A 13,257-nucleotide genomic window follows, 5' to 3' on the forward strand; every position below is an offset into this window, starting at 1 on the left:
ATATTAAACTGATAAGAACAGATACTACACTTGATCTTAGCCATAAGGCCGAGAAGCGATGGCAAGCGCTCGGCACCTGTTCTGGCGCCCTTCCGTGTTCACTGTGCACCGCTCAAGGTGTGCACCATGCTGCTGCAGCCCTATTTTGGTTTTTTTTTTGTTTTTTTTTCCTTTCCCTTAATGAAGTAGAAATCAATTAGCTTGTGCAGGTTTTCCCTACCTGCCACCAAAAGTGAAAAAAAAGAAAAGAAAAACTTTTGTGCAAGGCAAAGTGACATGTGCAAATGTTATCTTGTGACGCCAGCGGATTTTGCCGAATTTTGCGAATCTGCATAAACCACTCCCACCGTTTGACCACACCCATTCAAGTGTCCGGTCAAGTGCAAGTTCAGAAATAAATTTATGCCCAAAAATTTTAAAAGAATTCAATGCATTTAAAATTGAATAAAATGGCAGCAAATCAGACACTTTGCAGCAGTAATGTCATTTGCAATCAATCAATCAATCAATCAATCAAAGAAAATAATTAATGAAGTACCTTTCAGGTAGAGTCAGTCACAGCATCAGGCCACGTCCAACTGTCAATTTTCTCTTTGCTAGCTTGCCAGGTGCAGCAATCTTCTCTGTTGGTCGGTCAGTCCTCTGTCTCTTTCTTTCAACTGAATTGGAAAGGGGTGCACCGATCCTGGAAGTAATGCAATACCAGGTCAATGCGTGGAGTGGACAGAGCAAGCTCCGATTCCAGCTCCCTGTTCTAAAAATCCATTTAATATATGGTCCCCAGATAGGGGACGTATCAGATATTAAACTGATAAGAACAGATACTACACTTGATCTTAGCCATAAGGCCGAGAAGCGATGGCAAGCGCTCGGCACCTGTTCTGGCGCCCTTCCGTGTTCACTGTGCACCGCTCAAGGTGTGCACCATGCTGCTGCAGCCCTATTTTGGTTTTTTTTTTGTTTTTTTTTCCTTTCCCTTAATGAAGTAGAAATCAATTAGCTTGTGCAGGTTTTCCCTACCTGCCACCAAAAGTGAAAAAAAAGAAAAGAAAAACTTTTGTGCAAGGCAAAGTGACATGTGCAAATGTTATCTTGTGACGCCAGCGGATTTTGCCGAATTTTGCGAATCTGCATAAACCACTCCCACCGTTTGACCACACCCATTCAAGTGTCCGGTCAAGTGCAAGTTCAGAAATAAATTTATGCCCAAAAATTTTAAAAGAATTCAATGCATTTAAAATTGAATAAAATGGCAGCAAATCAGACACTTTGCAGCAGTAATGTCATTTGCAATCAATCAATCAATCAATCAATCAAAGAAAATAATTAATGAAGTACCTTTCAGGTAGAGTCAGTCACAGCATCAGGCCACGTCCAACTGTCAATTTTCTCTTTGCTAGCTTGCCAGGTGCAGCAATCTTCTCTGTTGGTCGGTCAGTCCTCTGTCTCTTTCTTTCAACTGAATTGGAAAGGGGTGCACCGATCCTGGAAGTAATGCAATACCAGGTCAATGCGTGGAGTGGACAGAGCAAGCTCCGATTCCAGCTCCCTGTTCTAAAAATCCATTTAATATATGGTCCCCAGATAGGGGACGTATCAGATATTAAACTGATAAGAACAGATACTACACTTGATCTTAGCCATAAGGCCGAGAAGCGATGGCAAGCGCTCGGCACCTGTTCTGGCGCCCTTCCGTGTTCACTGTGCACCGCTCAAGGTGTGCACCATGCTGCTGCAGCCCTATTTTGGTTTTTTTTTTGTTTTTTTTTCCTTTCCCTTAATGAAGTAGAAATCAATTAGCTTGTGCAGGTTTTCCCTACCTGCCACCAAAAGTGAAAAAAAAGAAAAGAAAAACTTTTGTGCAAGGCAAAGTGACATGTGCAAATGTTATCTTGTGACGCCAGCGGATTTTGCCGAATTTTGCGAATCTGCATAAACCACTCCCACCGTTTGACCACACCCATTCAAGTGTCCGGTCAAGTGCAAGTTCAGAAATAAATTTATGCCCAAAAATTTTAAAAGAATTCAATGCATTTAAAATTGAATAAAATGGCAGCAAATCAGACACTTTGCAGCAGTAATGTCATTTGCAATCAATCAATCAATCAATCAATCAAAGAAAATAATTAATGAAGTACCTTTCAGGTAGAGTCAGTCACAGCATCAGGCCACGTCCAACTGTCAATTTTCTCTTTGCTAGCTTGCCAGGTGCAGCAATCTTCTCTGTTGGTCGGTCAGTCCTCTGTCTCTTTCTTTCAACTGAATTGGAAAGGGGTGCACCGATCCTGGAAGTAATGCAATACCAGGTCAATGCGTGGAGTGGACAGAGCAAGCTCCGATTCCAGCTCCCTGTTCTAAAAATCCATTTAATATATGGTCCCCAGATAGGGGACGTATCAGATATTAAACTGATAAGAACAGATTTTTTTGATTTACTAGCCACTAAGGGCCATTTTTATTAAGCAAAAAAGTCAAGTAACATACATTTTTATGATTATTCATGTATACAAATAATCACATAATTTAGCATAAAATAACATAAATATACAAGTTTACACGTCTCAGTCACAGAAATGCATAAAATATCATATCACAGTTCATTAAAAGATTCCGACTCGGTACATAAGTTGGACACATGGTGACGTCAAGTAGCTGTTCTCCACTCCTCATAATGCCATAATTTTATTGCAGGAGCGTTCTGTTTTTTGTCTAAAACATAATATAAATACATTCCACTAAAACACAGATTTAAAACGTCGCGTGTAGTTAAAAGTTCATGTTTAAAGACTAAAATGTTTCTCGCCGCCCAGAGTGCGCCCTTTGCTGTGTTGATGGCCTTCCACGCCGTCGCCTGATGTCTTTGGGAGGGGCATCTGAATAGTCCATATAAAATAGTTTCAGGGGTTAAAATCTGGAGGTCCGCCATCTTCTTTAAAAGTGGAAAAAACAGCTTCCAGAAATCTTGCGCGAAACTGCAGTCCCAAAGGAGGTGTTGTATTGTTTCATCTCTCCTACATCCAGTCCTGGGACAGACGGCGGACCTCGCATAGCCCCTCCGGTATTGGAACGCCCGGCATGGAAGGCACATCTGGGCGCAACTCCAGGCGAGGTCTCTCTGTGGGTTAAAAAGATAAGAAGCGTTAATTAAAATCCACGCGGTTTTGCTCTTTTGCTCACTGAGGTTACCAATCTTACACACGACCTCTTTGCTTTTAAAATCTGCGATTAACTTTTTGCTATTCTTAAGAAGTTCAACACTCTTACTTTTTAAGTCATATAAAAACACAATTTTTTCTATTATCACATAGTGCGGGACTAATTTAAAAGAGTAAGGGGCTGTTAAAACGATATCGAACCACTTAAATCTCCGCATAAAAAAACCTAGATAATAACGAGTAAAATATGACCAATGGTTGTTTTTAAAAAGAGTGTTAAAAACGTAGCAAAAATATTTTAATAAAAGGAATCTGCTAAAATCGGGAAAATCCCTCCCCCCGTTCTTTTTGGACTTCATTACTTCACTTCGTTTTAATTTCTCCATAGGGGAGTTCCAAAAGAACGTGTAACAGTTTTTCGTGATTTTTTTAAGCATATTTGTGGGGGGAGGGAACACCATGCTTAAATAGAGTAAAATCGGTAAAATAATCATCTTTAAAACCAGCACTTTACCCTCCATGGACAGATTCCTCAATTTCCAGAGACACAGCTTAGCATTTACCTTGTCCGCCACCATGTTCCAACTTGTCACGCCATTATTAGACTCGCTGAAAGAAATGCCTAAAATGGTTATTGACTCTAAAACTGGGACGGGTACATCTTTAAAATCCATTCCTCTCCCAATTTCTAAAACAGAGCTCTTGTTAAAATTAACCTTAAAACCAGAGGCACAGCAATAAAACTCGATTTGTCTTAATGTTTTTAAAAGCGAAGGGGTGTCCCTGCATAAAATCGCGACATCGTCCATGTACCCCACTGCTTTAGCCTCGACCCCCGCCCCCCCTGGGAGGGGGACGCCATGGATCTGCTTGTCTTTGCGTATTACACTTAAAAGAGGCTCTAACGCACAAATAAAAAGCAGTGGGGACAAGGGACACCCCTGTTTTACCCCTGATTCTAAAAAAAATTCCTCTGTTTTAAAACCATTGATTAAAACTTGGCTAGTACAACAGTCATAAAAAGCCCGTAGCGATAATAAAAAACCTTCAGGTATGCCCATCTTCTCTAAAACCTTAAACAAATAAAAATGCGACACTCTGTCGAAGGCTTTTTCAAAGTCTATGGAAAGTATTGCCAAATGACCTCTGCGGCTCTTAGTATCCTCTATCACGTCCTTTATTAAATTAAGGTTCTCCCAGATGTTGCGCCCCGGGATTGCACATACCTGGTTTCCGTGAATTATTTTAGCGGCGATGTTTTTGAGGCGGGTAGCACACAGCTTAGCCATGATTTTATAATCCGTGTTTAGGAGTGTGATTGGCCTCCAATTTTTTAAATCACTTTTTTCTCCTTTTTTATATATCAAAGTTACCACACCTCTTTTCCAGGACCCCGGGATCTGCTTGGATCTAAAAACCTCTAAAAACAAAGTAAAAAGGTCATCCTTTAAAACCTCATAAAACTTTACATAAAATTCGACAGGCATACCATCCAGTCCGGGCACCTTCCCCGTCTTAAAACTTTTAATAGCGTCTAAAATTTCCCTCTCATTGGGCTCTCGGGATAAAAAGTTTTGTGAGACAGGGTCTAAAACTGCTGTAATTTCTTTCAGCGAGTCATCTAAAAAAGACTGATCCACGGGCTTAGCACTAAAAAGGTTAGAATAAAAACCATGTACCTTTTTTAAAATATTTTGGATATTAGATTCACCATCAATTTCTGAGATGCACTCTTTTTTACCGTTTGCCTTTTTAAAAAAATATCTGGAACACGTTTCATTTTGCTCTATGTGCTTAATACGGGAGCGGAAGATAATCTCCTTCCCTTTCTTTTCCAGACATTTTCTAATTTCTTCCTTCAGAATTAAAATCTCGTGTTCCATATCAAGGCCATGGTTTTTAAAATAGTAAAAGGTCTGCAAGCGGGTGTTTAAATTGTCATAAAAAACCCTGTTTTCCTTTGCGATCTTTTTTCCCCATTTGATAAAAAACTTACGAATTTTCTTTTTTGTGTCTTCCCACCAGGCTACGATGGAGGACTGGGGATTTCTTTGCCGCCTGCAGACCGCATAAAACCTTTTAAAATCTTCTGCCACCCGTGGATCGTCTAGCAGGGAAACATTCAATTTCCAAGACCTAAAACCTCTAAAATGATTATTATTAAGATTCACAGTAAAACATATCATTTTATGGTCAGAAAAAACATTGGCTAAAACCTCGCAACTAGATGGCAATACGTCCTCAGAGCATAAAACAAAATCGATTCTAGAACTACAGGTTGCGTTGCTCCAGGTGGCGCCGGCTTCCTCCGGTATGCCCCTGTTACAAGTTTTGTACACGTCTGTTAAATTATTGTCAATGATTATGTTTTTGAGCATACCGGAGGTTTTATCGTAGTTGCGACTATTGCTGCTTGTCAGCCGGCGCTCACCCTTGAGGACGGTGTTAAAATCCCCGGCAAGGATGAGGGGTTCAGCAGAATTTATATGCAGTTGTAATACCTCCATCATCCTTGCCCTGTCGTCTCTGTTGGGGGAAGCATAAAAATTTAAAAACTGCCATCTAGTGCCGTCAATAAAAGCTTTAACCAATAAAATCCTACCAGGTAAAATTTCTTGGATAAAATCAATTTGAATGTTTCCCCTAAAAAGAATGGCGACCCCGGCGGATCCGGGCTCGTTAGACCCGGACCACGCAGACGAACCATAGATCCAGTCTCTTTCGTAGATTTCGTAGTTTGAACGGTGGGGGATGCTGCACTCCTGCAGGAAAAACACTGATGCCGATAAAAGTGAAAGATAATTCATCAAAGCCGCACGCCTCCTTCTACTGCTGGCGCTCCTTATATTGAGTGTAATGCCCTTCAGGACTGCCATGAGGAGAGAAGGAGAGGTTATAGTTCACACGAAAAAACAACGATACTTCATCCCAAGGAAGACTTCCTGGTTTCTGTATGCTAATCTTCTGACCCACCAGCCCGCCTCACTATCTGGCAATCTTCCCCACTCAGGTCAGACCTGGGGGAAAAGGAGAGGGAGCTAGCATCGTCAAAACCGCAGATAACCCCGCTACGGGATCTCGCGTCAAGGTTTGACCACAGGTCCCCTAGGGTCTCCAGGGGCTGGGCATTCAGATCCATTTCGTATGAGTCAGGTGGTCTACCCGGGGACCCCCCTTCCTCCCTTGGGCTTTCACCCGGCTGATCTACGGGAGGGGGGGGCTGCGCACATGGCGGTGTGTTTACCATTTCGTACGGGTCAGGGACAGCATCACCTGGGGCGGGCACACCAGTCACACCCGACACGCCCACTCCCCTGGGCGACACCACCCCCTCATCCCCGTAATGGAACCTAGGATCTCTGAGAATGCCCATACCTATCCCTCTCTTTGACCCGGACTTGGACCCTGAGTCGGGCGCTGGCTGGCTTTCCGACCTCTTAGGCCCGCTGCCACTATGGGTCTTCCCAGCACCCTTAGTACCCTGCGAGGCAGACTTTTTGAGTTTTTTTGGCCCCAGGTCTACAGCTTCGCCCTCCTCAAATACAATCCCGGTCCCTACCCTCGGGGTATCTGCAATGACCATGCTCACCAACTCAGCAGACTCTGTTCCAGCAGTCTCCATTTGCTCCCCCTCCTGGCGGGCCGGTGGGGTCTCCGGGGGATCAGGCGGTACCTCTGAGGGGGCCGGGGGCACCTCTGGTTCTTCACCTGTGGTCTCCATTGGTGACTCTTCCTTCCTCTCCTCCTCCTTTTCCTCTCCCTCCGGGCCAGGCTCAGCTGACGTGTCATCTCCGGCACATTTGTTGTGGGGGCATTCCCTGTACAGGTGTCCCACCTGCTGGCAGAAATTGCAGCGCCTGTCGCTTTTACAGTTCTTCATCTGGTGGTCAGTGCCGCCGCAATTTCGACAGGTAACATTGCAGCTTTCTTTGGTGTGGCCGTACTTCCCACAGCTCCTGCAGAAGGGCTGCATCCCCTTATAAAAGAGGTCGCCATTCACCGTACCGAGTCGGAACCGGGCGGGTGGGAGTAGTGGTCGTCCATCCTCGCCCATCTTTAAGTTGACTGAGAACCGCCACTTGACGCACCATATGCCGCATTCATTGTCGACGGATCCAAGGAATTCCACGTCTAGAAAAAAGAATTTAACAAACCTTATTACTACATCATCAGGCACTAATGGGGAGTACATTTTAAGAGTTAGTATGGTTCTCTCGCCATGGTGCAGTAGCACATCAACGCCCATATCAGCTAGTTTCTGGCGGTGTAAACGGGCCATGCCTAAGGCAGTTTTGTAATGTTCTGGGCCATTAAAAGTAATGTCATAGTCCCCTCTTTTCTGGTAGTCCTGCATGGCCAGGACATTACGCCTATGTACTTGGAGGACGCCCTCCAACACCTTTTCTACCACAAAAACAACTGGACGGCCTCCAGTCTCAGCTCCACTGAGGTGGATCCTCAGGGAATTTGGGATGCGGACATATTCAGGCACTTGTTTAAAAGGCCTGTCCATGTCCGCAACCGGTTACCGCAACCAACGCAACAAAATGTTTCTCTTTAGCCACTAAGGACTCAAAAGAGAGCTCACTGGGGGATCCCTCCTCGTTCCTCTCAGGACTAATCCTCCCCCCCTATAGCAGCAGGTGGGTGAAGTCCGGGCAATGAACCCGGACGATCCCACCAGGCCGAGGGGGAGGGTACCTAAGAGGGCCTGTCGCACTGACTTGGACCAAATAACTTGCCACTGAACAGACAAATCACTTGATCTTTGCCAGAAGGCCGAGAAGCGATGGCAAGCGCTCGGCACCTGTTCTGGCGCCCTTCCGTGTTCACTGTGCACCGCTCAAGGTGTGCACCATGCTGCTGCAGCCCTATTTTGGTTTTTTTTTTGTTTTTTTTTCCTTTCCCTTAATGAAGTAGAAATCAATTAGCTTGTGCAGGTTTTCCCTACCTGCCACCAAAAGTGAAAAAAAAGAAAAGAAAAACTTTTGTGCAAGGCAAAGTGACATGTGCAAATGTTATCTTGTGACGCCAGCGGATTTTGCCGAATTTTGCGAATCTGCATAAACCACTCCCACCGTTTGACCACACCCATTCAAGTGTCCGGTCAAGTGCAAGTTCAGAAATAAATTTATGCCCAAAAATTTTAAAAGAATTCAATGCATTTAAAATTGAATAAAATGGCAGCAAATCAGACACTTTGCAGCAGTAATGTCATTTGCAATCAATCAATCAATCAATCAATCAAAGAAAATAATTAATGAAGTACCTTTCAGGTAGAGTCAGTCACAGCATCAGGCCACGTCCAACTGTCAATTTTCTCTTTGCTAGCTTGCCAGGTGCAGCAATCTTCTCTGTTGGTCGGTCAGTCCTCTGTCTCTTTCTTTCAACTGAATTGGAAAGGGGTGCACCGATCCTGGAAGTAATGCAATACCAGGTCAATGCGTGGAGTGGACAGAGCAAGCTCCGATTCCAGCTCCCTGTTCTAAAAATCCATTTAATATATGGTCCCCAGATAGGGGACGTATCAGATATTAAACTGATAAGAACAGATACTACACTTGATCTTAGCCATAAGGCCGAGAAGCGATGGCAAGCGCTCGGCACCTGTTCTGGCGCCCTTCCGTGTTCACTGTGCACCGCTCAAGGTGTGCACCATGCTGCTGCAGCCCTATTTTGGTTTTTTTTTTGTTTTTTTTTCCTTTCCCTTAATGAAGTAGAAATCAATTAGCTTGTGCAGGTTTTCCCTACCTGCCACCAAAAGTGAAAAAAAAGAAAAGAAAAACTTTTGTGCAAGGCAAAGTGACATGTGCAAATGTTATCTTGTGACGCCAGCGGATTTTGCCGAATTTTGCGAATCTGCATAAACCACTCCCACCGTTTGACCACACCCATTCAAGTGTCCGGTCAAGTGCAAGTTCAGAAATAAATTTATGCCCAAAAATTTTAAAAGAATTCAATGCATTTAAAATTGAATAAAATGGCAGCAAATCAGACACTTTGCAGCAGTAATGTCATTTGCAATCAATCAATCAATCAATCAATCAAAGAAAATAATTAATGAAGTACCTTTCAGGTAGAGTCAGTCACAGCATCAGGCCACGTCCAACTGTCAATTTTCTCTTTGCTAGCTTGCCAGGTGCAGCAATCTTCTCTGTTGGTCGGTCAGTCCTCTGTCTCTTTCTTTCAACTGAATTGGAAAGGGGTGCACCGATCCTGGAAGTAATGCAATACCAGGTCAATGCGTGGAGTGGACAGAGCAAGCTCCGATTCCAGCTCCCTGTTCTAAAAATCCATTTAATATATGGTCCCCAGATAGGGGACGTATCAGATATTAAACTGATAAGAACAGATACTACACTTGATCTTAGCCATAAGGCCGAGAAGCGATGGCAAGCGCTCGGCACCTGTTCTGGCGCCCTTCCGTGTTCACTGTGCACCGCTCAAGGTGTGCACCATGCTGCTGCAGCCCTATTTTGGTTTTTTTTTTGTTTTTTTTTCCTTTCCCTTAATGAAGTAGAAATCAATTAGCTTGTGCAGGTTTTCCCTACCTGCCACCAAAAGTGAAAAAAAAGAAAAGAAAAACTTTTGTGCAAGGCAAAGTGACATGTGCAAATGTTATCTTGTGACGCCAGCGGATTTTGCCGAATTTTGCGAATCTGCATAAACCACTCCCACCGTTTGACCACACCCATTCAAGTGTCCGGTCAAGTGCAAGTTCAGAAATAAATTTATGCCCAAAAATTTTAAAAGAATTCAATGCATTTAAAATTGAATAAAATGGCAGCAAATCAGACACTTTGCAGCAGTAATGTCATTTGCAATCAATCAATCAATCAATCAATCAAAGAAAATAATTAATGAAGTACCTTTCAGGTAGAGTCAGTCACAGCATCAGGCCACGTCCAACTGTCAATTTTCTCTTTGCTAGCTTGCCAGGTGCAGCAATCTTCTCTGTTGGTCGGTCAGTCCTCTGTCTCTTTCTTTCAACTGAATTGGAAAGGGGTGCACCGATCCTGGAAGTAATGCAATACCAGGTCAATGCGTGGAGTGGACAGAGCAAGCTCCGATTCCAGCTCCCTGTTCTAAAAATCCATTTAATATATGGTCCCCAGATAGGGGACGTATCAGATATTAAACTGATAAGAACAGATACTACACTTGATCTTAGCCATAAGGCCGAGAAGCGATGGCAAGCGCTCGGCACCTGTTCTGGCGCCCTTCCGTGTTCACTGTGCACCGCTCAAGGTGTGCACCATGCTGCTGCAGCCCTATTTTGGTTTTTTTTTTGTTTTTTTTTCCTTTCCCTTAATGAAGTAGAAATCAATTAGCTTGTGCAGGTTTTCCCTACCTGCCACCAAAAGTGAAAAAAAAGAAAAGAAAAACTTTTGTGCAAGGCAAAGTGACATGTGCAAATGTTATCTTGTGACGCCAGCGGATTTTGCCGAATTTTGCGAATCTGCATAAACCACTCCCACCGTTTGACCACACCCATTCAAGTGTCCGGTCAAGTGCAAGTTCAGAAATAAATTTATGCCCAAAAATTTTAAAAGAATTCAATGCATTTAAAATTGAATAAAATGGCAGCAAATCAGACACTTTGCAGCAGTAATGTCATTTGCAATCAATCAATCAATCAATCAATCAAAGAAAATAATTAATGAAGTACCTTTCAGGTAGAGTCAGTCACAGCATCAGGCCACGTCCAACTGTCAATTTTCTCTTTGCTAGCTTGCCAGGTGCAGCAATCTTCTCTGTTGGTCGGTCAGTCCTCTGTCTCTTTCTTTCAACTGAATTGGAAAGGGGTGCACCGATCCTGGAAGTAATGCAATACCAGGTCAATGCGTGGAGTGGACAGAGCAAGCTCCGATTCCAGCTCCCTGTTCTAAAAATCCATTTAATATATGGTCCCCAGATAGGGGACGTATCAGATATTAAACTGATAAGAACAGATTTTTGATTTACTAGCCACTAAGGGCCATTTTTTATTAAACATAACAAAATAACAATGAAAAAAACACTATTTCTCAATTTTCCATATTACTACACATACAACACACAAATGAATAACAACAAAAAACATCTGTACATCTCACAGTTTTTCACAATGTTTAACAGTATTTTCCATTTCTTTCTCCCTTAGTTCTTTTATTTCTTGTATTTTATCATACAGTTCTCTATTTTTCCTATATTTACCATTTTCATATGTTGGGGATATTGGCGCGGGGTATCCTCCCTCCAGGGCCATCATAAGTAACATATCCATTTCATCCTCATTTAAAGTACATTTTCCTAACACATTTCTAACATAAGGATCACGTATGTATTTCTCAAAAAACATGTGATGACCTCCATAGAGAGATTTAACTACTACATACCTACAGTATCCATAATTATCTATACCCTTCTTTAACTTATTTGCTTCTCCTACCCATTTTTTTGTAAGTACCTTCTCTCTAGGCTCCATACAACTAACTTCTCTTTTTTCCCTCACCTTCACTATCCTTATTCTATCTTTCCCTTCTACTGTCATTTCTGCATTACACATAATTGGCTCCTTTTCTATCACTTTTTCTACTACTAGTTCACATTTAAATTCTTGTTCCATACATATCATTTTTTTACATTTTTTATTACCGAGTTCCTGCATCTCATCACGAACAGGAGTTAAATCTGCAAAAGAAATATCAGAAATAACAGTCTCCGAAAAGACACTCTCAGTCTCTGTCTTGTCCAGGAAATTTTCCTCCTCCGGCAACACAGTCTCTTTCTCCTTTTTCTTAGGGGATTTCCCCTTAAAGTCCTCCCAAAAGGCAAAACCAGTCTTACCGCCAAACTGGATTGCTCCATTAAATATGTCCATGTCCTTTTCCTCTATCCAGACTGAAAAACGTCTTTTGCCAGTCCAATATCCGGCTTGGTTCAATAAGTCCTTTTTGAACCTGCACATAGGCACATAAAGTCTCATATAATCCATAATGTCCGCTGCATCCACAAAAGGATCATCCATTGAAACGACCAGCGATTTCCAGCCACCGTGCAAGGAAGTCAAGCAGCTCACTCGGTCCCTGACTCCAGTGGTCCCGCCCCCGTACCATCTGAGGAAGGCCTCCGAACACAGTTGCTCCGAAGTGAAGGTGACATCGCAAGACCTCTTGGTGGCGTTCCATTGCATGGCCAGGACGTCCTCTTTCCGCACCATCAGGCAATCCTCCAGAATCCTCACCACCGACATCTCCGACCAGTCATCGGCTTTAGCGGCATCTTTCTTAAGGAAGAACCTCAGGCAGAACTTCTTCCTTCTCAGCTCCATGTCAAAAGACAAGAAAAACCGTATTAGTCAAGCGGTATTTAGCTCAGAACCTGCGAGCCTCAGTAGATTCTCCAGGTGATCGCTCCTCGTTGCCCCGGGACTAAGCCTCAAACCCAATAGCAGCAGGTAGTTCCAGCCAGGCTATGAACCTGACCTTCCCTACCAGGCAGAGTAGAGGGTACCCGGGGCACCTCCGGCTAAGATCTTTGGCAGCCCTGATACACTAAACAGCACCAGGACTACACTTGATCTTAGCCATAAGGCCGAGAAGCGATGGCAAGCGCTCGGCACCTGTTCTGGCGCCCTTCCGTGTTCACTGTGCACCGCTCAAGGTGTGCACCATGCTGCTGCAGCCCTATTTTGGTTTTTTTTTTGTTTTTTTTTCCTTTCCCTTAATGAAGTAGAAATCAATTAGCTTGTGCAGGTTTTCCCTACCTGCCACCAAAAGTGAAAAAAAAGAAAAGAAAAACTTTTGTGCAAGGCAAAGTGACATGTGCAAATGTTATCTTGTGACGCCAGCGGATTTTGCCGAATTTTGCGAATCTGCATAAACCACTCCCACCGTTTGACCACACCCATTCAAGTGTCCGGTCAAGTGCAAGTTCAGAAATAAATTTATGCCCAAAAATTTTAAAAGAATTCAATGCATTTAAAATTGAATAAAATGGCAGCAAATCAGACACTTTGCAGCAGTAATGTCATTTGCAATCAATCAATCAATCAATCAATCAAAGAAAATAATTAATGAAGTACCTTTCAGGTAGAGTCAGTCACAGCATCAGGCCACGT

At 43.2% G+C, this 13,257-nt stretch overlaps 6 non-coding genes and 2 pseudogenes across 6 annotated transcripts; all 8 read right to left on the reverse strand.

Annotated features, from left to right (window-relative positions):
• On the reverse strand, nt 1-60 carry LOC142186923 (U2 spliceosomal RNA; annotated as a pseudogene; the record flags this gene model as incomplete).
• Nucleotides 61-669: 609 nt separating this feature from the next.
• LOC142186937 (U2 spliceosomal RNA) lies at nt 670-860 on the reverse strand. The gene has a single exon (XR_012712400.1). It is a non-coding gene; the product is annotated as a U2 spliceosomal RNA (small nuclear RNA).
• A 609-nt stretch (nt 861-1,469) lies between these two features.
• Nucleotides 1,470-1,660, reverse strand: LOC142186938 (U2 spliceosomal RNA). The gene has a single exon (XR_012712401.1). It is a non-coding gene; the product is annotated as a U2 spliceosomal RNA (small nuclear RNA).
• A 609-nt stretch (nt 1,661-2,269) lies between these two features.
• LOC142186875 (U2 spliceosomal RNA) lies at nt 2,270-2,475 on the reverse strand (annotated as a pseudogene).
• Nucleotides 2,476-8,555: 6,080 nt separating this feature from the next.
• On the reverse strand, nt 8,556-8,746 carry LOC142186939 (U2 spliceosomal RNA). Its single transcript, XR_012712402.1, has one exon. It is a non-coding gene; the product is annotated as a U2 spliceosomal RNA (small nuclear RNA).
• A 609-nt stretch (nt 8,747-9,355) lies between these two features.
• Nucleotides 9,356-9,546, reverse strand: LOC142186940 (U2 spliceosomal RNA). Its single transcript, XR_012712403.1, has one exon. It is a non-coding gene; the product is annotated as a U2 spliceosomal RNA (small nuclear RNA).
• A 609-nt stretch (nt 9,547-10,155) lies between these two features.
• LOC142186942 (U2 spliceosomal RNA) lies at nt 10,156-10,346 on the reverse strand. Its single transcript, XR_012712405.1, has one exon. It is a non-coding gene; the product is annotated as a U2 spliceosomal RNA (small nuclear RNA).
• Nucleotides 10,347-10,955: 609 nt separating this feature from the next.
• On the reverse strand, nt 10,956-11,141 carry LOC142186883 (U2 spliceosomal RNA). Its single transcript, XR_012712372.1, has one exon. It is a non-coding gene; the product is annotated as a U2 spliceosomal RNA (small nuclear RNA).
• Between the last annotated feature and the right edge of the window lie 2,116 nt (nt 11,142-13,257).

The sequence above is a fragment of the Leptodactylus fuscus genome, unplaced genomic scaffold (genome assembly GCF_031893055.1).
Source record: "Leptodactylus fuscus isolate aLepFus1 unplaced genomic scaffold, aLepFus1.hap2 HAP2_SCAFFOLD_123, whole genome shotgun sequence".
NCBI classification, from domain to species: domain Eukaryota; kingdom Metazoa; phylum Chordata; class Amphibia; order Anura; family Leptodactylidae; genus Leptodactylus; species Leptodactylus fuscus.